Source organism: Cyprinus carpio, chromosome B20, assembly GCF_018340385.1.
Source record: "Cyprinus carpio isolate SPL01 chromosome B20, ASM1834038v1, whole genome shotgun sequence".
Lineage (NCBI taxonomy): Eukaryota > Metazoa > Chordata > Actinopteri > Cypriniformes > Cyprinidae > Cyprinus > Cyprinus carpio.
Genome location: NC_056616.1, coordinates 14,777,687 through 14,802,730, shown reverse-complemented (window position 1 = coordinate 14,802,730; position 25,044 = coordinate 14,777,687).

Here is a 25,044-nt window from a genome sequence, read left to right as displayed (position 1 = left end):
GATTAGAGCTTTCGCCCTGAGGTTGCGAGAGCAATTCGCCCGACTACAGACCCGTCGGGACCACGGGTTGGGAGATGGAGAGACTCTATTGCGGGACCAGTTTCTTCTGGGGTTGAAGGAGGGTCCGGTGAGACAGAGCCTACGTATCCAGTTTCGAAGGGACCCGGGGTCTTACGTTCGAAGATCTGAAGAAAGAGGCACTGGCCCTGGAAGGTGATGAGACTGAGGTGAGTGGTCCCCCAGTGTGTGCGGCCGTCAGTGAAGTAGCACCAGCACAACCCGGAGGCCCTGACTGGAAGCAAGCACTGAAGGCTGAACTTTTGAAAGATGTCCGCGATCAGATGTCTGAACTGTCTAAAGCCCTCGTAGGAGAATTGTGCCAAGGACGGGCGCGGGAGGAACCACGGCCGGCGCCCCGAGACCGAGTGTACTCAGAGGGAGGCCGAGAGCCGTTCAGGCGCCCGAACCACTTTAACCGGCCCCGTTTTGAATGGGACGAGCAAGGGCGACCCATCTGCAACCGCTGTGGCAAACCAGGTCACTATAGCCGCCAGTGTGGGCCCCGCAGGGCGTCAGAAGGGGGTTTTTAGGTCGGCCGGCCACTGTGGGTCGTGTGGCCGGGACCCCTCGAGAAGACCCTGGAAGAGGATATGGCTCTAGGAGCAAGATGATTGGGCGTAGCCCCGTGGCGAAGGTGAGAGTGTGCGGCAAGGAGATTCAATGCCTGGTAGACACAGGCTCCCAAGTGACGTTATTTGCTGAGAGTTTATCCGAAGAAGTGTTTGGGAAACAAGGGGCACCAGGGGCGGAGGCCCCCTGGCTTACTCTGAAGGGCGCAAACGGCCTCGACATCCCATATATTGGCTACCGATTGACGGACCTAGAGGTTCACGGAGTGATGGTCCCCCAGAAAGGTGTGATTATCGTGCAAGACCATTGTCTGGGTGCACATCGAGCCCTGTTGGGCATGAATGTCCTTGCTGATTGCTGGGAAGAGCTATTTCGGGCTAGGCCCGTATCGAAGATACCACCTGCAGAGAGGCCCAAGTGGGAGTGTGTGGTAGCTGACTGTCGAAGGGTGCAAATGAGCCAAGTCCGCAGAGAACAGGAAGAGGTAGGAAGAGTGATGTGTCGTTTTGCTTTGTCTGTCCCCGCAAAAAGTGAGGCTGTTGTGTGGGCGCGAGTACCGCCCCGAAGAGCGGGCCCAGAAGAGTGGGTGCTGGTGGAGCCCCATGTGGATTGTCCACAAGTGGAAGTGGCACGAGGACTAGCGACGGTCCGGCGGGGGAGAGTCCCCGTGAGGATATGGAATGTACACCCATACGCGGTGCAACTACATCGGCACCAACGATTAGCCCGTCTGACAACGGTTACACCCCACCAAGTAAGGGAAGAGAGGGATATTAGTTTTCGTCAGGTGTGCCCAACTGTCATCGAGGTGGCCCTGACACAAGTAGACACCCCATGGGGTGGTATGGAGAGGAGTGTGCCGAGCCACCTGGCGGGTGAGTTATTACAAGGGGAGGATTTAGAGCAAGCACAGACACAGAAGTTACAGGCCCTCCTTCGGAGATGGCAGCATGTGTTCGCCACCCACGATGAAGACTATGGATGCACCCAGGTGGTACAACATCATATACCTACCGGGGATGCAGGGCCCAGCCGGGAGAGGTATCGCCCAATTCCGCCCACTTTGTATACCGAGGTACGTACACTCCTGCAAGGCATGCTGAAGCAAGGAGTTGTCAGGGAAAGCAGCAGCCCGTGGGCGGCCCCCATAGTGCTGGTGCAAAAGAAGACGGGGGCTTGGAGATTCTGCGTGGACTACCGTAAGCTGAACCTCGTGACTAAGAAAGACGCTTTCCCTTTGCCACGGATCGAAGATTCGCTTGCCAGCCTCACGCAGTCGGCATGGTACTCTACCTTAGATTTGGCCAGTGGCTACTGTCAGGTGCAGGTGGCCGAAGCAGACCGGGAGAAGACTGCCTTTACAACCCCGTTTGGACTATTTGAATGGGACCGGATGCCTTTCGGGCTCTGTAACGCTCCGGCCACCTTCCAGCGGCTGATGCAGCGGTGCTTGGGAGGTCAGTTAATGGAGTCAGTATTAGTTTACCTGGATGATGTGATTGTCTACTCCCCAGATTTTGATTCACACCTGAAGGCACCTAGAGGAAGTCTTTCGGGCCATGGAGAAGTACGGATTGAAACTACAGCCCAATAAGTGTCACTTACTACGGAGAGAAGTCAACTTTCTGGGCCACGTGGTCAGTGCGGCTGGAGTGTCCGTAGATCCTGGAAAGGTATCGGCCGTGAAGGACTGGAAGGCCCCGAGGACAGTGAGGCAAGTGCGATCCTTTTTAGGATTTGTGGGATACTATAGGCGTTTCATAAAGGACTTTTCAAAAATTGCTAAACCCCTTAATCAGTTGCTGGTTGGCACAGGTCGTAATCGGGGCCGGGGGTCGCCCAACGTAGACTGGGATGCAAATTGTGAGTCGGCGTTCCAGACATTGAAGCAGGAGCTGCTACAGGCCCCTATCTTGGCATACGCAGATTTCGCAAAACCATTCCTTTTGTATACAGATGCCAGCAATCTCGGGCTGGGAGCGGTGTTGGCTCAACGGCAGGACGGAGTCGAGAGTGTCATCGCGTACGCCAGCCGGAGCCTCCACCCAGCCGAGAGGAACGATGCGAACTATAGTTCTTTCAAATTGGAGCTGCTGGCGTTGAAGTGGGCCCTAAGTGAGAAATTTAAAGACTACCTCTGGGGTGCCAAGGTGACGATCATTACAGACAATAACCCATTAGTACACTTACAGACGGCGAAGCTGGGAGCCGTGGAGCAGCGGTGGGTGGCCCAACTGGCCAACTTTGACTATCAACTACAGTACCGACCAGGGCGTGAACACACGAACGCGGACGTCCTCTCAAGGCTGCCCGAAGCGGAAAGCCCCGGAGGGGCCAGCCCGGAGGAGGGCTATATGGTAGGAGCAGTAGAGGCACCAGGCAGCAGACAAAGAGGCCGTGCCTGAGAACTGGGGATGGGATCCCCGTCGGTGGAGGGAGAGACAGGCCAGGGATCAAGATGTGCGGCTGGTAAGAGAATGGCTGGAACAGGGCCGACGGCTGACGCCAGCGGAGAGGTTAGTCCAGACGGATACTGGGAGGAGGCTGCTGGGGCAATGGGACAGGCTGGAGCTGAGAGATGGCGTTCTGTGCAGAAGGGTCAGTGACCCGAAGTTGGGCGAAGAAGTACGCCAGATCGTGGTACCTGCAGATGAGGTAACGGCGTTAGTTTCGGCGTACCACAACCAGTTGGGGCACCAGGGACAGGAGAGGACCGTGTCCCTGCTTAGGAGATTCTTCTTTTGGCCCGGGCTAGAGGCATCGGTGCACGCCCTAATTCAAGCTTGCCCGAGATGCATATTGTTTAAGTCCAGACGGGAGGTCCGAGCGCCAATGGTACCCATCCATGCGAAGGCCCCCCTTCATATCATGGCTATGGACTTCTTGACACTGGGTCGACCACGAGATCGCTACCAGAACATCTTGGTAATAACGGATTTGTTCACAAAGTACGCTTGGGCTATCCCCACCCTCGACCAGACTGCAACCACCACCGCTACAGTTTTATGGCGGGCCGTCTTCCAGACGTTCGGATGCCCGGAGTTTCTGCACTCCGATCAAGGAGCCAACTTTGAGTCCAGGGTAATTAGAGAACTATGCCAGTTGTACGGTTGCACGAAAACTCACACCACTTCGTATCATCCTCAGGGGAACGGCGGCTGTGAGAGATTCAATCAGACCCTATTGGGGCTGCTGGGGACCTTGGACCAACAACGGCAGGACGATTGGGTGAGTGCCTTGCCAAACCTCCTACAGGCCTATAACAACAGTATACATAGTACTACGGGTTACGCCCCCCCACTTACCTGATGTTTGGCAGACACATACGAATGCCTACTGACCTGGTCCTAGGAGTGACAGCCGACCAAGAGGAAGCAAGTGTAACGGAGTGGGTGGGGCGCCATCACCAGCGCTTGCATTTCGCCTACGAGCAGGTGTCGAAAAGGATACAGACGGCAGGAGAGAAAAGTAAGCGGTTGTATGATCGGACTGCTAGAGAAGCCCCTCTACTGCCAGGAGAGAGGGTGTTGGGGTGAGAGATAATCGGCGGCAGGGGAAGGGGAAACTGAGTGACCGTTGGGAGGCCACCCCTTATGTAGTCTGCCGGCAGCAGAGGCCGGGACAGCCGGTCTATACCATCCGGCCAGAAGGGAAGTCAGGCCCCGACCGTGTGGTGCACCGGAACATGATTCGCCCATGCCCTAACTACCCCGAAGCCGTGGAAGAAGTCCCCACGGAACCTGTACCAGCGGCCCCCTGGATTGAAGGTTGGGCTGTGGTACCAGGGAGACCCGTGGTGGCACCACCCCCGATCGCCCCGAGAGAACCAGAAGCAGCCCCTGAACAAGCTGAGCCCGATTCACCAGTGGGACGATCCCAGCGAGAGAACCGAGGCCGACCCCCTGCCCGCTATGGGGAGTGGACAGCCCGAGGACGTTCTAGGGACTAGAACGGATTGGCGGGGGAGGATGTCACAAGGTGACGATCTTTAGGGGCGGAACCAAAATTCGGGAAGTTTGGTTCCGCCCGGAAGTGTTTCCGCCCGGACCGGAAAAACAGAACACCGGAATTTCCGGTAGCGCCGTAAGAAGGAAAATCAGGGAATTCGATGCACCTGTGCCTAGTTAGGGACAGCGGTTGGTGATTGGAGGATACGCTGGACAAGGCAGTACTTAAGGCCAAGTTATTTCACAGTCTGGGCGCTCTTTCTGGTGTGTGTGAAGCACTGTGTTGTGCCCGTCTTGGTGCGCTGCTGGCGGCTGTCTAACTCTCTCTCTCCCTCAGGCTGGAATTGTATGATTGTGAAGACATCGCGAACCTTAAAGGTTGAGAAGTGAACGGATTATACGGCGAACTGAGACGACGTGAAAAAGGGGATTGGAAGCGGCATTGATGTGAGTACTAAGAGCCAGTCGAAAGTGCCCTGTATATTGACCTGGCGTTGTGTAGATCTCTCCAGGAGGAGGAGGGCGGCCCTACCCCTAATATAGCGTGGTGGGAGAGCCGAAGGAATACTTATTGAAGTAGTCACAACGACGACATCACTAGCTAGGCCGCATATTCCATCGCCAGATCCGAACCAAGCGAAGTGAAGGAAGACGGGTGTCCTTTTCGTACACTGAGTGTGGTGGGTGAGTCTTCATGCTGTGAAAACCTATAATTTTGACGTGGTGCTGTATATTGCTGTGGGCTGCTGTGTATTGCCGTGTGTCCTGTCAGATAAACCCCCGCCTTCACGCACTTCGTCGCGGGAGGACAAGGAGACTGCTGGTCCTAGCCTAGTTCAGTACAGTATATGTTGTGAGCGTGCTTCAGATCTCCGGAGATAGCACAGTACGCTGTGTCCAGCCCAGAGGTGAGAGCCATTCAAAGCAAACTAACTGTGCTATTGTGCCCAAGTTGATACCTGTGGAGAGAAAAGGAGAGCGAGTGAATAACACGAGGAGGAATAGAGCGAACCCTGTACTTACAGTACGCTGTGTCCAGCCCAGAGGTGAAAGCCATCCAAAGCAGAGTAACTGTGCTTTGCGTCCAAGTTGATACCTGTGGAGAGGAAAGGAAAGAGAGAGTGAGTAGCACAAGGAGAAACAGAGGAAACCTGTACTTACAGTACGCTGTGTTCAGTCCAGAGGTGAGAGCCATTCAAAGCAAACTAACTGTGTTATTGTGCCCAAGTTGATACCTGTGGAGAGAAAAGGAGAGAGAGTGAATAACACGAGGAGGAATAGAGCGAACTCTGTACTTACAGTACGCTGTGTCCAGCCCAGAGGTGAGAGCCATTCAAAGCAAACTAACTGTGCTATTGTGCCCAAGTTGATACCTGTGGAGAGGAAAGGAAAGAGAGAGTGAGTAACACAAGGAGAAACAGAGGAAACCTGTACTTACAGTACGCTGTGTTCAGCCCAGAGGTGAGAGCCATTCAAAGCAAACTAACTGTGCTAGTGTGCCCAAGTTGATGCCTGTGGAGAGAAAAGGAGAGAGAGTGAATAACTCGAGGAGGAATAGAGCGAACCCTGTACTTACAGTATGCTGTGTCCAGCCCAGAGGTGAGAGCCATTCAAAGCAAACTAACTGTGCTAGTGTGCCCAAGTTGATGCCTGTGGAGAGAAAAGGAGAGAGAGTGAATAACACGAGGAGGAATAGAGCGAACCCTGTACTTACAGTACGCTGTGTCCAGCCCAGAGGTGAGAGCCATTCAAAGCAAACTAACTGTGCTATTGTGCCCAAGTTGATACCTGTGGAGAGAAAAGGAGAGAGAGTGGGTAACACGAGGAGAGACCGAGGAAACCTGTACTTACGCCGTTGCCTGTGGAGAAAGAGAAAGAGAGTGAGCACCCCGAGAACGAACTGTGTGAACCAGTACTTACCGTGAGCTGTATTCAGCGAAGAGGAGGAAGAAGGAGGGCGCTACGGATACCTAAGACTCAGGCCGGGGCCCGAGTCCCACGCCCCGGATCCCCGTGGCCCCCTTTCTCCCTGACCTCTTCCCGGCCATAGCCCATCTGGAGGGCCGAGTCAGAGTTTAGTTTTAATTGCCCTTTCCCTATTCCCCAAGCTATTTTTAAATATTTAAATAAAGATTGTTTTATCACTTACTTGTTCTCGTGTTGTTTGGCCATTGGGTTGGCTTTGGGGACCTCCTCGAGGTGGAAGTTGAGAAGGGGTGTGGCTTAGTCAAAGCATAGCCAGCCCCTGGGTGTGACATCCTGACCCAATGAAGCTGATATAATCACAACAACAGATCCCCTATACGATGGTGGTAAAATGGAAAAAAGGGAATCACTCTCATGTTCTTCTTTTTACCACTAATATAGATTATGCACAAAAAACAAAAAAACAAAAACACTTATTCTGAGCAGTACTTATTAAAAAATAAAAATAAAATGGTAGTGATCATACTAAATTATATTATGTTTAGTGATTAAAAACCTAAAAAGTGGGATAAATGTGTAAAGCCTAGAAGGAAAGTGGCAAAGTTTGGTAAAGATATAAAATGACAGTTCATTAGATTTGGGGATATGCTGTGATCCTTAAATAGAGTCTTTCAATGAAATCTAATGATTATTGTTCTAAATATGCCTGACAAGTTATTTTGGTATATGAACTATTGATACACTGAATGACATTTTAGTGGATTCCCTCTATAAATCATGGTAAAAATGTATGATAGTCATTATTATTATTATTATTATTATTATTATTATGCATATATAAAACAATGTGTTTAATTTTTTTTTAAATGAAGTTGTATTTAAAGTCAAAATTTTATGCTGTATTATACTTTTAAACTTTTAGTGTTTTGATGCTTGAAAAGCCCTGCTTCTCTTTGAACCATCATGTATAATGTTTATTTATTAAATTGTATTATTTTATATTACTTATATGAGACCACATACCCTCTATTTATTTAAAGTTATCTCTAAGTGTCCTTCTATCAGAAATGGAAAACAAATATTTACTTGACCTCTGGATGAACTCTGGCATGTTATGTAGAAAGTGTGTTGTTTGTTCATTTGAAATGCATGAGAACTGCTTTGGTGGTGCCATTGGCAGTAATCTGTCGCGTTTCCCTTTGCGCGTGTTCAAAGGCTTCCGTCAGACGAGCCATGGGGTACTGTCTGAGACGCCTTTATATCTACTGATTTTTACGCTTTGGAGATGAAAGGTCTTCATTAGAGGAAAAACAAAATGATAAGTATAATTATAGAGACAGTTGCCCAACAGAAGAGGGGAATGGAAAAGAGAATACGGGCTGTTGATGGTGATTGCACTCCAGTCTTAAACTCCAGAACGTGGATGTAAGAAGATGTAGGCGTGAAATTTGTATTCCGAATCAACTCTTTATGAATAATTAAATTTGGTTATGTTTATGACCCACACACCAAGCTTATCATGCTTATCTGTACTGTGTGTTTATCTGGAAAAAAACATTTAATTAAAGCCATATATTGTGTTTAGATAACCGTAATTATCACACAAAGTGTTGTTTTAACTTACCTCAAAAGTATACTTTATAAAAGCCTTTAAAACAGTACTGTACATTTGTACCGCAAGCGTTACAATCTTCACTTCCTAAGCAATAATCTCAGTAGCTTCAAGGCTGGGGTCATAGAGAGTGCTGCCAAAATGCTGTTTCCCAGATTAAAAGCAAAAATATCCTGGTTTAAATTAACACACTTTTTTTAAGTGCTTCTAAACAGATGCCAGGCTTACCACAGCTTCATTTCAGCTCTCTGAATCATTTTAACATGCATCTGACCCAGTTGGGTAGCAGAAAGAAAATAGCATAATCCCCCTCCCCCTTCATTATCTCAGGAGATAAGGTGTTATGCTCAAGGGTCTTTCTGCAGATATGCTTTCCCCCTCAATAACACCTTTCCAGTGTTTCAATTATGAACATGTCCACTCTTGATTGTCTAGTTAGAGGGGAAATATGATTTTCACATTACTGAGTGATTGGGCAGATCTATTGATTTCTGGCATTTTCCTGAAGATAACATTTTTGCAAAGGCATCCTGGGTTTTTTGATGAGTTTTGTACCAACTTATGTGTTATATTCAGTACTTAGACATTCGTCCTTAATTAGCACCATTAGTTTTCCGCCTAAAAATGCTGACTGATTGAAAAGATTGACCTGCTTGTAGCCTGCCTGCATAAATGACCTCATATTTCCATTTTTCACCAAACAAGCAGCCATTCAGGTCAAGCTCACAAAAATAACATTCCCCATTAAGCAGCACACTTATCTTGTATTTATTACGAATATTATGTCTTTTCTGTCCTCTAACCTAACACAAATATATTTCGTACAAAAACAAGCAGAAATCGCTCACTCACTTGCCCCCTTCAGATCTCACGTCATCTCCAGCCCTCCTATCGCTCTCAGAGAGGCTTCTGGGGAGCGGAAGTGATTAAGAACAGAGTGCCACTCCAACTGCTATTCTGAGTCTTTCTATCAGTAATAACGGTAAAGACTAACACATAAAGAGTGCTCTCCAGATGGCAGCCATTCTCTGGATATTTAAAGTGAATTTGTATTATAAATGGGTGCTTTTGGCAGGTAAACCACTGAATGCTGTAAATTACTGGCAAATAAAATGGAGCATTTCATATTTCAGCAGGCAAACTGAATAGGAATGTGTGGAATTGTACAGTTTCAATGTAAAGTTCACTGAAAGTTCAATGAGTGGTGAGCAGTGTGCTATTATGCTTGGTTACTTTTCCATATATATATATATATACTCACACACACACACACACACACACATATACTCACACACACACACACACACACACACACACACACACACACACACACACACACACACACACACACATATATATATATATATATATATATATATATATATATATATATATATATATATATATTTTTTTTTTTTTTTCCTAGGGCTATTCAGTGTATTATTTTATATAACAATATATTATAATAAATAACAACAATATAAAATAATTATTCCGGACATCGTTATTCATTTTTCATAGTTTTGATTTGTAATACATCATCTTGTCTGACGGTTGCATATATGGCCTAACCACAAAAGTTCATATGCTAAAACATTTCTGAAGCTCAGATTGGATCAATGATTTGTACATACACATATGATCAGAATTCCATGCAGCTCTGTGCTACTCTCCATTGGAAATGTATGTTGTCCAGTCTGTCATTTGCCAAAGATACTGAAAAGGTGGTTTAACTTTGAGACTTATCAGTATGGTTGTTGCAACCTTATATGTCAAGTTAAGGATACACATTATGCACTTTGTCAGTAGTATTGTACTACTGTCTGTATAAACACCCATTAAAAAATAAAAACAAATAATGAAACCATTAGGGACCCAGAATCACACAATGACCTTATATGGCTAACCTGGTGCCTTAATATACTACTACTACTACTACTACTACTACTACTACTACTACTACTACTACTAACAGCTCTCTATACAAAGGTAAAGATGCATTTGGTCATGCAGAATGAAGTGGTACTCATATATATATATATATACAACACAAACTTAGCACAAAAAAACTTTGCATAAACACATGTGCGCTTATCACATTTGGAGCAACGAGGCTGAAGTGAGATTGGGTTCACAGCTGATGATCGGCCTGAGAGACTCCTCACACTGATCCACCAGGAGAATAATTAGTCGAGCAAAGAGAGTGTACAATTGACTGGAGCGAAATTATTTCATTAGCTGTATTGAACCCATTCATTGTCCCCGTAGACTACACCTGAACTGAGAAGACAGAAAGAGTCAGTGGGAGAGAAAATCAAGTCGCTAACCTGTCTGTCTGACTGACTGGAATTTTAAGGCATTCAATCTAATTCCATACTGCCAGGTATCAAAAGGCATTGGCAAAGGTACAGCCTGATTACTAATTCTCTCAAGGTCTGTCCTTCAGAATCATGGAAGTGCAGTCTGACATGTTTGTTCAGCTTGAGTACAATGTAAAGAGGTGCTGGCTGTATTGCTGTTGCTTATAAACATAATGCTTTTGCCTTCAGGGTTTAAAGGATAAGTTCACTGATTTTCAACCAACTTTGTATTGTTACAATGTCAGTAGTTTATGTAAATGAACAATGTGTACTCTTTCTCCATGTTACTGTATCTGCACCCAGATATCCCTGTTTATTTTGCAGCAAAAGTCTACCAAATGATATAGTGGACTTTTGACAGATCCAGGGCTTTTTTACATTACAAGCTTCTGCATTTTTATATTCTTGCCCACAGACAGTCAGGTTGACAGAGAGGCATCACCAAAATCTCTTTTTTGCCCTCTTTTTGATGACACTTTATTTTAAGGTGTCCTTGTTACGGTGTACTTACTACTGTATATGGTTAGGGTTAGGGTCACTTGCACTTTTTTACTTAAACGCTATTGGAGAAAGTGGACCTCATTGCCAACAAGTAAATAACAAGGATAGGAAAAAATAATAATATTTGCAAGGACATTTGTATATATGTTAAGGGCAACATCATGCAAAAAACACATTTTAAAAAATTGTCATAACATTACTCTGAATGCTTTAGATTCAAGCATTAGAGTCAAAATATTATGAATCAAAATTTTGATAGATTTTTGACAAAAAAAAAAAAAAAAAAAAAAAAAAATAAAAATATATATATATATATAGTGAGGGCAGCTCTTGAAAACAAGAATGTGCATCTTCTAAACAGTGCAGTTTCTAATGAAAATATTTCAAAATGACTGCAAGGATATAGAGTATTCAGAAAAAAATAATTCAAGACACCCATTTTATTGCCATTCTGTACTTGCATTGTTTTTTTTTTTTTTTTTTTTTTTTTTTTAAATACATTGCACATTGTTACCATGTTGCTGTGAGATAAAAATAAAAATAAAATAAAATAAATAATTAATAAATCCCTCTTCGGAAAAAAAAAAAAAAACCTCTCTATAGAAAATAATAAATAAATAACAAAATCAATCAATTAATCAGTTGATAAATAATGCATTTGTTGCACAATAATCTTTAATGTTGTAGGTAGACCACAAGTATTTTGTTTTTCCAGAGGCAAAGATTCAACTGTAAATCAGAAAAGACAAGTACAAACACACTATCAAAGAAACATCCAGCAAGCATTTCACTTCATTTGCACCAGGAGGGGCATCCATGCATTAAACAATAGCACTGTCCTTTGGAGCTGCACGGCTTCTGTTTTGAAGTTATTTGTATGGAACAGGTGGGGCATTGTTGATTTTCCCTCTCCTCCTTTCAGCTTCTCTGTCAGTGTTTAACTGTCTGGACACTCAGTTGGGAAAACAGTTCTTAATTCTTATTCAGAGTGGAATGACAGCTTAGAAGTTCAGAAGGTATACTTTAGTGCTCCCAAGACAGCACTTTCTCAGGCTTAACTTTATTACAGAACATTTCAAGTATATCATTTTCCCCTTGCCAAACTCCGCAGAGGTTCTAGGACTCCTCTCTGATGTCAAGGATTCCCACTAGGCCACTCAACTGAAGATGACACACAATAATTTATATTCAGACATTTAAAGACAAAGGCATAAGGATTCACTGAAATGCATTCCAAACAAACCACTGGAGCAATCTCTTGACTGTATCAATTGAAATCCAACCATTGAGCTATTCTTGTGTCTATTTTCCCCACTTACATTAGTGTCAGAATTGCATGTGTGATAAACAATACAACCTATCCAGAAATAAATGTGAATGGCCTGCACAAATGGAATATGTAATTTTAGCCGTTTATGCCTCTTCATATGCACTACTCGCTTTGCTTGACAAATCTGCTATTTATTTTTTGGTTGTAATGACATATTTGGATGCAACCCAAGCAGATTATTTCATTAGACAACAAAGTAAACTGATTTTGCAAATTATATTTTTGTTAGAGTACTGCCATTTTGTCTTTATTTGGTTTTGAACTAAGCATTTAAATATCTTCCCTGTCACGTTGCAGTCATTGCAAGATTTAGCTACTTTTATTGCCTAATGTATGGACATTAAAAAGGGGCCAGCATTCTCTATGTAAACATTTTTAATCTTGTAACTAATAGAGTAAAATCATACTATATTCGATCTCAGCCAGTTTTCACACTCCTTTTTCCTAATACTGAGAACTGGCATTAGTCCACTTTACCAGCAGCTTTATCTTAATCCTCCTTTTCTATCTTTTGAGTCCCCTGGACCAAATTCGGACTCTGTCTGCTCTAGGGGCATCATTGTGAGGATGGCCAAATGTTTTGACCCTCCTTTCTGTCTTTAAATGGATATGCAGGTAGGTCTGTGGTCAGGTCAGATGAAGTTTGGACCTTACAAATCATTATAATCCCTCTATGGAAACTGTCCAGGGGTGGAAAATAATCTTCTCTTCTAACCTTTTGGTTCGTTCTAAAAAAAAAAAAAAAAAAAAAAAAAAAAAAAGAATGGTCAAACAGAGAACAGACATGTCTGCTGAAATTTTAGCTTCCAATAAGATCATTTCAGTCTCTATATGGTTTCTTTTTTTAGCTGAAATGTTTAAGATAAAGTTCAGATATATATATATATATATATATATATATATATATATATATATATATATATATATATATATATATATATATAACTGTTCTGTTCTTATACTTAGGTGCAGAAAAGTTTTTAATAATCCATAATAAAAAGAAATGTTTCTAGAACAGTATAATCAGCATAGTAGAATGATTTCAGAAGGACCATGTGACCCCGAAGACTGGAGTAATGATGCTAAAAAATAAGCTTCATCACAGAAATTAATTCCTTTTTTAAATATATTAGCATGGAAAAGATTTGTTTTAAATGATAATATTTCACAGTATTACTGTTTTTACAGTATATTTTTGTGTATGTTATTTTATATTAATATATAATATTAATTAAATCTAAATATATTGTGTGTGTACACAAATGCTCAAATGTTTATGATTGGTAAGACTGTTTTCTATGCTAATAAATTTATTACAAAGTTATTTATTCCTGTGATGGCAAACTTGCATTTTCATCAGCCATTACTCCAGTCTTCAGTGTCACATGATACTTCAGAAACCATTCTAATATGCTGTTTTGGTGCTCAAGAAACATTTCTTCCTCATCATCATCAAGTTTAAAACAGTTTTGCTGCTTAATTTTTAGTTGAAAGTGTGATACATTTTTGCAGGATGTTTTGTTGAATAAAATGAAAGTGCTTATTTGTAATAGAAATTTGATAAATGTATTTACTGCCACTTTTATCATTCTAATGCATCCTTGATTAATAAAATTGATTTTTACTAACCCCAAACTTTTGGATTCAAGTGTATATTGTACATATTGTCATTGTGTTGAAATGTGTTGAATCAGCACACAAATATTAAGACATAAATACCACTAATGGGCTACCAGTCTGCAGTGATTTAAACCATGACTGCAAGGTGAACAGTGCCTCACCCAGTAGCTAAACACACACAGTCGGTTGATCATCAGATGGCCTTTGGGTCTGCCTCTAGGCTAGACTGCCTACCTGAGTCCCCTCACTGTCACTCAGCATCCCTCTGCAGGCTGATGAGAACACACTATCACCAGCTGACACATACCCATCTGACTGACGCAGATCATTCTGATTAATGATGATTTTCACTTCCAGATCTTGACTTAAACATAGTCTGGCATTTAAGTGAAGTATGTCATTTTTTTTCAAAGTTTTAATACCTTCTATCCTAGTTTAATGTGTGGAGACAACTTTAAGTAAGCCATTCGTAGGTTGACTTGAAAAGTGTAAATGCTGCAGCTCTCTTTTTGCTTGTGCAGTCAACTTTTGGCTCAGCCAAGCAAAACGAGTGTTTAGGAAACCTGTTCGAGAACAATTATTGTTTCATTATTTTTGCAGTTCCATTTGATGCCACTAGTATAACAGAATTTACAGATCACATGAAATTAATGAAAGGCGTTAATTTCACATCGCACCATCTTGAACAGGGAACGGATGGCCAGTCGATCGTACAGTATATAATGTAATATTTTAAACCTAAATGATTAGAAATATGTGTACAGTACTGTTCAAAAGTTTGGGATTCAGTATGATGGCAAAGCTGAATTCTCATTACTCCAGTCTCCAGGTCGCATGACCTTCAGAAATGATTTGATTATGCTGAGTTGGTGCTTAATAAATATTTCTTATTATTATCAATGTAAAAAAAAGTTATGTTGCTTAAAATTTTTGTGAAAACAGCGATACATTTTTAATACAGTATATTTTTACAAATCTTTTGTAACATTAAAAATGTCACTTTTGATTGATTTAATGCATCTTAATAACATCTTACTGACGTTTGAACGGTATTATGTTCTCATGGCATTTACAGCTAAGGTTATTGGTTCAAAACAATCTGGATTCTGAACTGAACCCCCAAAATCGCATTTGTCCATGTTGGGGGTGTCTGCTGAGTGTCATGTTCAGCAAACTTCTTTTAAGATGAATAGGAATAGTAAAAAATAACATCTTCATGTATTATAGACCTTTTTACTTTCTACATTAAAAATAAATAAAAAATATTTCTCTCAAAATTATAATTCAGAACACGACTTCTTGGATAAAATGTCCTTTTTATGTATAAAAAGCACCTCAAAAGACTAAACCTCATTTTAAATCAGTGAAGGGACCTGATACAGATAATAGCCCTCTTGTGCTCCTTTTGTTGTGAAATGGGAACATTCTTCACAATCAGACATAAAACAGTCCCAGAGGGGCAATTATTTGGAACACTGAGCATGCAAATGCTCGGCAGGACATACCTGCCTTACAGAAATCCTACTGCTATTACCGGGGTAGATTTAGACTAATCTCCTGTACCGCTACTTCAGCTGCCACCGCTTTGAACCAATGTCAAATTAGTCAGTCAGTCAGGACATTTTTTACTTGTGCAGTACTGATATGGAAAGTGAGACCATTATGCATTGAGGATGTAGAACTGCCATGTTGTTCAGAGTGAGAGCGAGTTTCCATAGTGACCTGCTCCATTTATACACATGACTGCATAAGGATACATGCTGTTATTTACAAATTTATGCATTGTGAGGCCTGGGGTGTCTCTTTGGCTGCTCATAGTCCCGAGGTTGAAGCATGTCATGGTTTAGCAGTTTAACTAGTAGAAATCTTCACGTTCCTCCTCAGATCAGAGAGTGAGTCAGTGTGCTGAAGGCTAACTCTCACACGGCCTGCAAAAACAGCTGTCGAAACGTGAAAAAGCACTAATCAGAATTACAGCTTCATTTGCTCACTAATTTCCCAGCGACAGTGGAACGGGAATTTTTCAACCGTCTCCCTTATAATATCTTTACTCCGATTCCGACACACAGTTTGTTCTCTTTCGATGCTTGAGAGAGGGTGGCGTGTAGCTGCAACGTGTTCCCATGTTCAATTGAGACATCAACTTTCTCTTTCACCTTAAACCCTCATTCTTTACTCCCTCACCCGCCATCCCCCCATCTTTTTGTTGCATTTTCTTGTGAAGTCTGCACACTTTAAAGCTTGTGGATTGACAGGGACGCAGACTAAAAGCTCCCATTCATCTAGCGGGTGGAATTAGGTTGCCGTCTCTCTCAAGCGCTACTTCAGAAAGCAGCTCTCATCTCTTTAAATATCTGGCCTCTGTGTGACATCCTGGAAAGAGAGAAAAAGAGAGCTAAAACTTCCTGCTAGGAGAAGCTAGTAAAAGAGGAAAAAAGTAAGTGTGAGGGGGAGTCGTATGGGTGCAAATTGCTATGATATTCCCCTGCAAATTTGTAAATGGGTGATGAATGTCAACAGAGATTCTTCTTTTGAGAGGCTGTTATGTGTAGGAATAAAGAGAAAGGAAGAGGTACAAAGAGAAAACAAATGAGGAAGGGAGAGACACTGAGTGACAGATGCAAACCAGAGGGGGAATAGATTTGGAGGGGAATAATAATGAATTTGGTTGCTTAACTGTTCTATTAAAGGGACAGTTTACCCAAAAATGACAATCGTCATCAAATACAGGTGTTACTTATTACTTTAATAGATGTGCAGCATGCTTTTGATTCACTAAAACTGACTCGTGAGAGTAATTTGTTCTATGTCATCTCACTGCATGGTTGGATTTGATTTGGCAAATAAACTCTGTTGTAGTATGTTCTGTTCACATCAAAGGCAAAATATGCTTTGAGAACCATTAAAGCAACATAACCTCATTCGGTTCAGGTATTTTTAGTCAAGCTACATGGTTTAGCTCAATAGTGAGGACTCAAGTGCATTCTTGGATTCCCACCATTTCGGTAAGCATTTGAAGCAGGTGTCCTATTGGCTCTATTCAAACCCATGGGAAGGCGTTCATAGATATTACACAGTCATTTGAAGACGCAGTGAGATATGTCTTCTCTGCCATTTTCTTTCTGGCATGCTTAAGTTTGGCACTAGACAAAATACAACTTTCTGGTTGCCAGTCCATTGGGCTTCACTGTAGTACACACACACACACACACACACACACACACACACACACACACACACACACACACACACACACACACACACACACACACACACACACACACACACACACACACACACACACACACACACACACACACACACACACACACACACACACACACACACACACAGGCGCTCACACTACAGTGTTCACACACCTTGGACAGTTACCAGTCAGTAGCCCCTTGGTTGCACATCCCCAGGGCCAAGGACAGCAGAGCGGACAGCTGTCTCACAGTTTCATACCTTTTATGAAGTTCTCTCTAGAAAATCAATTGAGTGTACATTAAAACACTGATAACTTGTAGAGTGCAATTATCTGTTTATTACAGCTGTATTCAAATAGAACTGGATGTGGGCAGGGCTTAATCCGGAAGTGAGTCAAAACCTAATGAAAACCCCATTTTTAGATGTAAATACATGAGATTTATAGTTTCTTTATAACAAACATGGCTTAATGTTTTTATAATCTTGATTTTATAGTCTTTATGTAAAATAACAGGAAAAATGCTTTTGTTTGAATCAGTGGTTTGACTTCCTTTTTTTATGCACTGACAGAAATTTCAAAAAGTGGAAAAAGACAAACTATTATATTGTAAATGTAGAATCATTATTATGAATTAAAAATAATTGATCACCCTTGTCCTTGTTGGATAATCTGTATAACGATAGTTTTGTTAATCATTCTAAAGACGTTATTCATCCTAATTCGGATTTTTCTCCTTTTTTCACACTGAAAGGAAAACAGTCATTATCAAGCAAACTAACATAAAACTACAATTTATGTTAAAGACCTTTCCTTGATAAAACAAAACATTTTAAGACAAGCCATATGACCTTACATGTGGATAGATCATCCACATAAACCCTCTCAATGCTTCAGAACGCATTCATACTGAAGTATAAAACTAAAACTACAGTAGTTGGTTGTAGTAACAGTATTACTTCCATAGATGTCTGAAAATCTACATTGAGATGCCTAAACAATATTTCATTTTTCGTCTACATTTTGTGTTAGCACTGCATTAGCTTGTCAGCTAACCATATGTGCTGCATGCAGAACTGGGAACTTTTTAGCAGGTATTATTCATACCTTGGTATTTAATTTTACTAACTGTGCACCTGCCCTTGGTGCAACATATGCATTGTATCCAAATGAGAAATGGGAGTCTTAGTATGGGATGGGGAAGTGTTATTGCAAAAGGAGGGGGAGCGGAATTTCTCCATAGAGATTAAAGATGAAGCCCAATGAGCCTGAAGACAATCATGGTGTTGTGACGGATGTGCTTTTATACTACGAACTGCAATTGCAGCGGCAATTACCAAGGCCTGATTACAGGACTAATTGGACACAACAGGGTAATTGTTACCACTAAAGTGTTGTTGGAGTGAGTGACAGTAATTGTAACACAGTGTTAGGTAGCTGCAGAGTTTAAAGTTGAGACATGAGTCCTGAGGAGTGTTTGCCTATGTGTGTGTGTTTGTGTTTGGCTGTAAACTTTTATAAGGATACAGAGTGAGTTGTCAGTTGTTATGGATGGTTATAAATGTTGAGATGTGATATTTGTGATGTCTAGTTAACAATTAACTGGCCTTTGAACAGCTGTTGATTGTCTGCTGTGTGATGAGTCCACTCAATCACGAGAGACTTCGAAACCTCACAAACTGTCACACACATAGTTAAAGTTGACATGCTGTAGTATTTTGCTTCTGTCAGACTTTGTCTGTAGGCCCTCGGGTAAAAACAAGTTCATTCGATTTTATTATCTGGATACATCTCCATTTTTTTTCTTTTTTTAAATATTACAGTATATCAGTCACACAGCTGATACAGCATTGAGTCACACAGGAAAAATTACTACTAGAGCAAGTGCAATGGATAGTCAGATATTTGCCATATACATAGCATTTGCCTCCATATACACTTTCAGAAAGTGAATGTCTCTGTAGAATATGTTTGTTGTGCAGGAAGTTACCGATTCATTTTGATGCTAGTTCTATCTAACTTTTTCTGCCATAGCCCTAGTTTTTCTGACCAGCAGTGAGGACACTGACCCAAATCAGTTTTTTTTAAAGGAAGGAAAAAGGTTCTCTCAGGACAAATGAACAACCTAGTTAGTTCTTTCTTGCTCTGTCTTCCTGAAGTCAGCTGGAGTTTTCAATTCACATTGTGTACACAAACACACATTTATTTTTCACATGTTGTTCGAAACCTTGTTCCAAACCTATATGACATTTTTTCTTCTTTTGAACACACACAAAGAAATTTTAAAGGGGTCATGTAGTGCATTTTAAATTTTTCCTTTCTCTTTGGAGTGTAACAAGCTCTATAGGTGCAAAACGAAGATCTGTAAAGTTGCAAAGACTAAAGTCTCAAATACAAAGAGATATTCTTTATAAAAGTTAAGAGTCAACCACACCTACCTAAAACGGCCCGTTCTAACACGCCCCTACCTGTCTACATCACGATGTAGGAAGATTTGCATAATGCCGTTATGCAAATGTTCATGCAAAGAAAGAAGGTGTAACGTTTATTCTCACTGTTGCCGTCAGTGCCTTGTTGTGGAGACATTGTAAAAGCAAAACTACTTTGTTTGGCCTTCCAAAAGAGGAGACAACTAGAAATCAGTGGTTAAAGGCACAACATGTAGTTTTTTGCCAGGTAGCGTAGTTTGATGACGTCTTGTCGTCCGGAAATCGAGGGGTTATGACATCTTTAAATCCAGAGAAATAAGCAATTTTAACTAGTGACATGGATTGTGTCTATAGTGTCATTGTGTTGCCTGCCAGTAATGTCATACACCATCAATTTCCAGTTTTGTTTTGAAGAAAACATGGAAACACCAAAGACGCTTTAATATGTTATGTGTTTTATTAGACAGGTGATGACCGCACAGAGTAGCATTATAACAGAACTTTCAAATGTATCTAGTATGATAAAACAGCGCTGCTTTACACATACTCATGACCGGAAGGAGCGGAAGCGGTCGACTGAGGCATAATAGAAGCTCCACTGCTTTTGAGCCGTGTGTCGTGCTGGTTCAGCGGCTTTGTTTAGCTTTGACGGTTTTCAGCCTCACCCTGCTTCATTCTACTACGTTAATAAATCATTAGCTCAAACATGAACATGATTTCCCGTCGGATTGCATCAGCTGTGGGGATGAAGACACCAACTCCCATGATTTCACACTCGCACAGTCACGGCGTCATCAGACTACACTTTTTTGTTTGTTTGATTGAATATGTGCCCTCTAACGGTGACAACCTACATATTGTGCCTTTAAGGGGTGTAACATTTGCGTCACACACTTTCGGACAATCACAATCCACTGGATAGCTGGCCAATCAGCATACACCTCACTTTTCAGAACGATGAGCTTTGTCAACGCCTTTCAGAAAGGTGGGGCATAGTGAAGAAACAATAATGTACAGTATGTGAAAAATGTTTTTTGAACCTTAAACCACATAAACACATTTCATTACACCAAATACACAAAATAATATTCTTTTTTAGCAATGTCATATAACCCCTTTAACTTAATTAAAAGCATTTAAATTTAATGCTTGTTGAACAGTGAAGGAGGACTGGAGCTTCACAGACCTTGAAATCTCAGATGCACCATAAAAGAAACTCATTTTCCAAGTTTGTTTGTTAAGTGAGTTGAGCTTGACACTGGGAGCAGTTTGATTTCTCAATGAACAATTCTGTGAACTGAATCATCTGATTTATTGAAAATCTCTTATTCACCAGAATTATTATTATTATTATTTTTTTTTTTTGTGAATCAGGCATCATGTGTCAAGAGCAAAAGTGAATGCCTGTTTCTTAAACAGAGCTATCATATGACTTCTGAGCCGTTTTCCTCATGGAGACCACAATCTGGATGATTTCAGGTTCCTTGTGGGCCACAGGCCACAGGCAAAATCATGCACGCAGTCACAGAAAGGTCTGGTTTTCCTGATATGTCTTCAGGTTATGTCACTTTGTTACCAGGGTCCTTCAGATGTCTCAATAAAGATGTGACTAGAATGTAATTGTGGTATCAGCACTCTGAGACAGTTAAAAAGGCGATTCATTCCTCAGATGTAATCTGTTTCTCCGGGATCAAAGACTCAGGCAGGGCCCTGCTTCTCAGGCTCATGAGGGCGTTTTTGAGCCTGCTCTGTAGCTTAGAGAGAGATTACACTGGATTTAGCACTGATCTCTAACTCTCCCTATGCAAAACAACAAAACTCTGGCAGGTTCAGGGGTTGGGAGGGGGTGCACGCCCTATTGTGGCTGGCTTACGGCAGGTATGCAAGACCGGGACCCAATATGACGAGCTTTTGGGGCTCAGCTTTAAGGGCACTTTTCTTCTGGCCAGTCAATGGGATGTCTGTGATATCCAGCTTGCTTTCTTGCTTCGTTTCTTAATCCTCACAGTAACAATAGGCACTGAAATCAGGAAATACATTCCTCTTTCCTTTTAGTCTAAAGGGAGATTTGTATTTGTGGATTTGCCCATAATTACAAGGGTGAATAGTAACAATGGAAGACTTTGTAGGTAGAGCATCATCTGCTGTGCCTCTATTATCAAGGGAGAAAACTTTTTGCTTATATCTTAACTGATTCCAGCTAATTTGGTACTGAACTGCAAATAAAACCTCAGCATAGGGGTCAGTGGGGGAGCCTGGTATGAGTAATGCCTGTGTTGAGAATAACTGGATGGAATTTGTGCTCTTAATTCAGAGAAACAAGAAACTCCTTTCGCACATGATACTTCAGACTCTAAAGGTCACCTATCCTGGGATGTAGCTGGCTTTGGGCAATTAGTCATGTTTATTACTCTGAAGACAATGGGATCTCCCAAAAGAATTCGGCAGAAATGGGTTTGGAGTGTGCATCATGAGATTTATCATTTGATTTCGCCTGTTTTTTCTTTTCTTTGTACTCAGGTAAACATTTATCTTCATAAGTATTTCCTTAGTTGGCACTTTTTTTATTTACAGCTGATACACTTTATTTATGTTGACATAGGGCAGGTATAGCAAGCCATAACCTATAATCTATTAAGAATATTATAGGATGCTCTCAGTGAACAAAGCCAAGAAAATGATAAAATCACACTCGGAAAGAACATTCAGGCTGATTATGATTTTGACATTATCAAGGGAAACTTCTGGTGTTGTAAAGAACCAGAGTACAAAGCATTGTGGGATTGCATGGGCGTTAATTATTCAAAAACTTTTCATTCACTGATTATCTATTTTAATGTCTTTTATCAGCCAAATGCAAAAGCCAAAAAAGATCAAATCTAGATGTCTACAGATTTGTGCACCTGATTATTTTACTTTTAATGGTTTATAATTAAATGCAAAACCTAACCTTGCAAATACAGCTAAAAAAAAAAAAAAAAAAAAAAAAAAAAAAATTAAAATAAAAACACAATTCACTCAATGTGATGACAACCCACAGCAGACCACAAGGAATAATTACTCTGGCCAAAAGACAGACTGAGTATACATAGAAGGTAATGAAAGTGCAATTTGATATAATCCAAGATTAATGGTTTTGATGAAGAGTTTCATTTAGTTTGTCTTTGTAAATAAAGCTGATTTTGTGTTGCTGCTGGTATGTTGACTGTGTGGAATTGTAGTGAGTGTCTCTGAGCTTCTGATTAGCAATGAAATGCATTACTGATAACACACAGTGGAACAACAATATGGAGGCATCCCAAGTATGAAGAATCAATTATTATGAATCTTGTTTCTAGATTGAGTTTTTTAAAAATGGATCTATTTCTCGTGCCCCTTGCTGTTGAAATATTGATCATAGTAGTGCAAGTGCCAGTTTGTGTCTAATTAATTCTATTGATTGGCTCAGAGCATCATGGGTATTTGACTGGCACACAAAGTACTGTACTTAAGATTTTTAAGGAATAAAGAGATCATGAGATTCATATTCTGTATATGAATCAAAAGAAATTGTTGCAGGAAGAAACACAACTGGATCTGAAAACTCCAATGGCTTCAAAATATATCTTTGATTTCCTGCTTGCATATTCTGCACTCCCTTCGTAAGTCTAATTAGTGAAACAAACATAATATTTGTGTAGAAATACATTTGGGATATCAAAGTATGGGTACTGTGTCCCATAAACTCAGATTTGCAAGTGTGTGTTTATGTGCTGCATGTCTCTTGAGTCATCTGTTTGTCACTTGTGAGCAAGAAAATAAACTGTGAAAATATAATGTTCATTTTTGATGCAGAAAAACAGCGGTCTGCTGGAGTTTAATGTCTACTGTAGCTTAAAACTTTAAAAACCTATTGAAAAGTTATTGATTGATCTAGATGACAGATTCACATGGTTGTTTTTTTTGTGTGTTTGCAATAAAAATTAGGCAAAAGAAAGTAATTTAGCTTGATTTCTTAATGACGCACAAAAGTGAGACTCAAAGGTTTTGCACACTGCTTTCAAGGATCTCTGGAATAATGCATGCGCATGTATTAGCAGAATAATCATCAGTTCTTTGATACAGATAAACTGATGTTGTTTGTTCTATCTGAGTTCATAAGATCCATAAAACCATAAAACCATGACCATGTAAGTGGTGACAGTTAGTCATAAATAAATTACAGTTAGGGCTGTCAATCAATTAAACATACTGATCATTTACTCAAACACACAGTATCACACATTTACTGTTATTGATAAATTAGGGCAAAGATTTAACCCTTTAAGAGCCCTTGAAGAGCTCTTTAACTTTAAGTTGTCATGAATTGTGTGTAGTTCAGACTTCTTTGACCATTACAACGTTTCACAGTTATTTCGGCGTTTTCAACCATGACTAACACATGCAATGCCAGCAACATCAACATTTGGCAAGGCACATCGTCTGTATATGGGTCAGGAGAAATGTTTAATTGCGCTTTTATTTTTACAATTAATTATACTAAATTGAGAAGCCCTAATGTCTTATTTTTAATGTAAGAATTTAGTCTGGTGTCATTCACTTCTAGTTATTTTAGTTGTGCAAAAATAGCCTGCTATACTGCTTGATAACTGATATTTGTTATTATATTTATTTTGATTTATTATTATGGTCATAAAAACTGCTTTCTTTTGTAAATTGTTTTACTGTTTTGTTATTTTACAAATTTTTACTTTTTTTATTTTTTCTTGAAATTGTGAGATATAAACACAATTGCAAGAAATAAAGTCACAATTGGGAGTTTATAACTTTTGCATGCAAATGCAACTTTGTAACACAATTCTGACTATATAACTTGCAACTGGGAATTTATATCATGCAATTCTGAAACAAAAATCATAATTGCACGTTTATTTGACTTTTTTCATAGTGGATCTCATCAAAGGGGATGCTTATGGCATCAGGTTGAGTGGCAGCAAGACGAATGACAAAGATAAGAACATGCTTCACCTTTGCTAATCATTGTGACTGTTTTCCTAATGTAGCCATTTAAGATGGCATTCCCAAAGGCAGACCTGTGTTAGTCTATGCATAAGGCCTGCTGATAACATTATTAAAGTACACTATGGAATAAACAACTACATTAACGCTGCTGACACATAAAACACAAGACTGTGGTCTGAGGATGATTAGCTATAAACGAAAGCATGATAAGTCTCCTTTTATTTTGTCTGATGATTGAGCTGTAATATGCACATTTATGGAACGCAACAATTATTGGCCTATCAGACCGAGCTGATGAGATAAAGTGATTTCATTGTTGTTTCCGTAAATCAAGCAGACTAATTAGGCTCTTTGGTTACGACTGACACGTATAGCTTTTAAATTTGCCGGAGAATAAAACATTACCAAACCAGCAGGACGCCACCAGTGCGTGAAGTCAGCCGTCCAATTGAAACAGGCTTTGATTTGCAAGTTGTCATG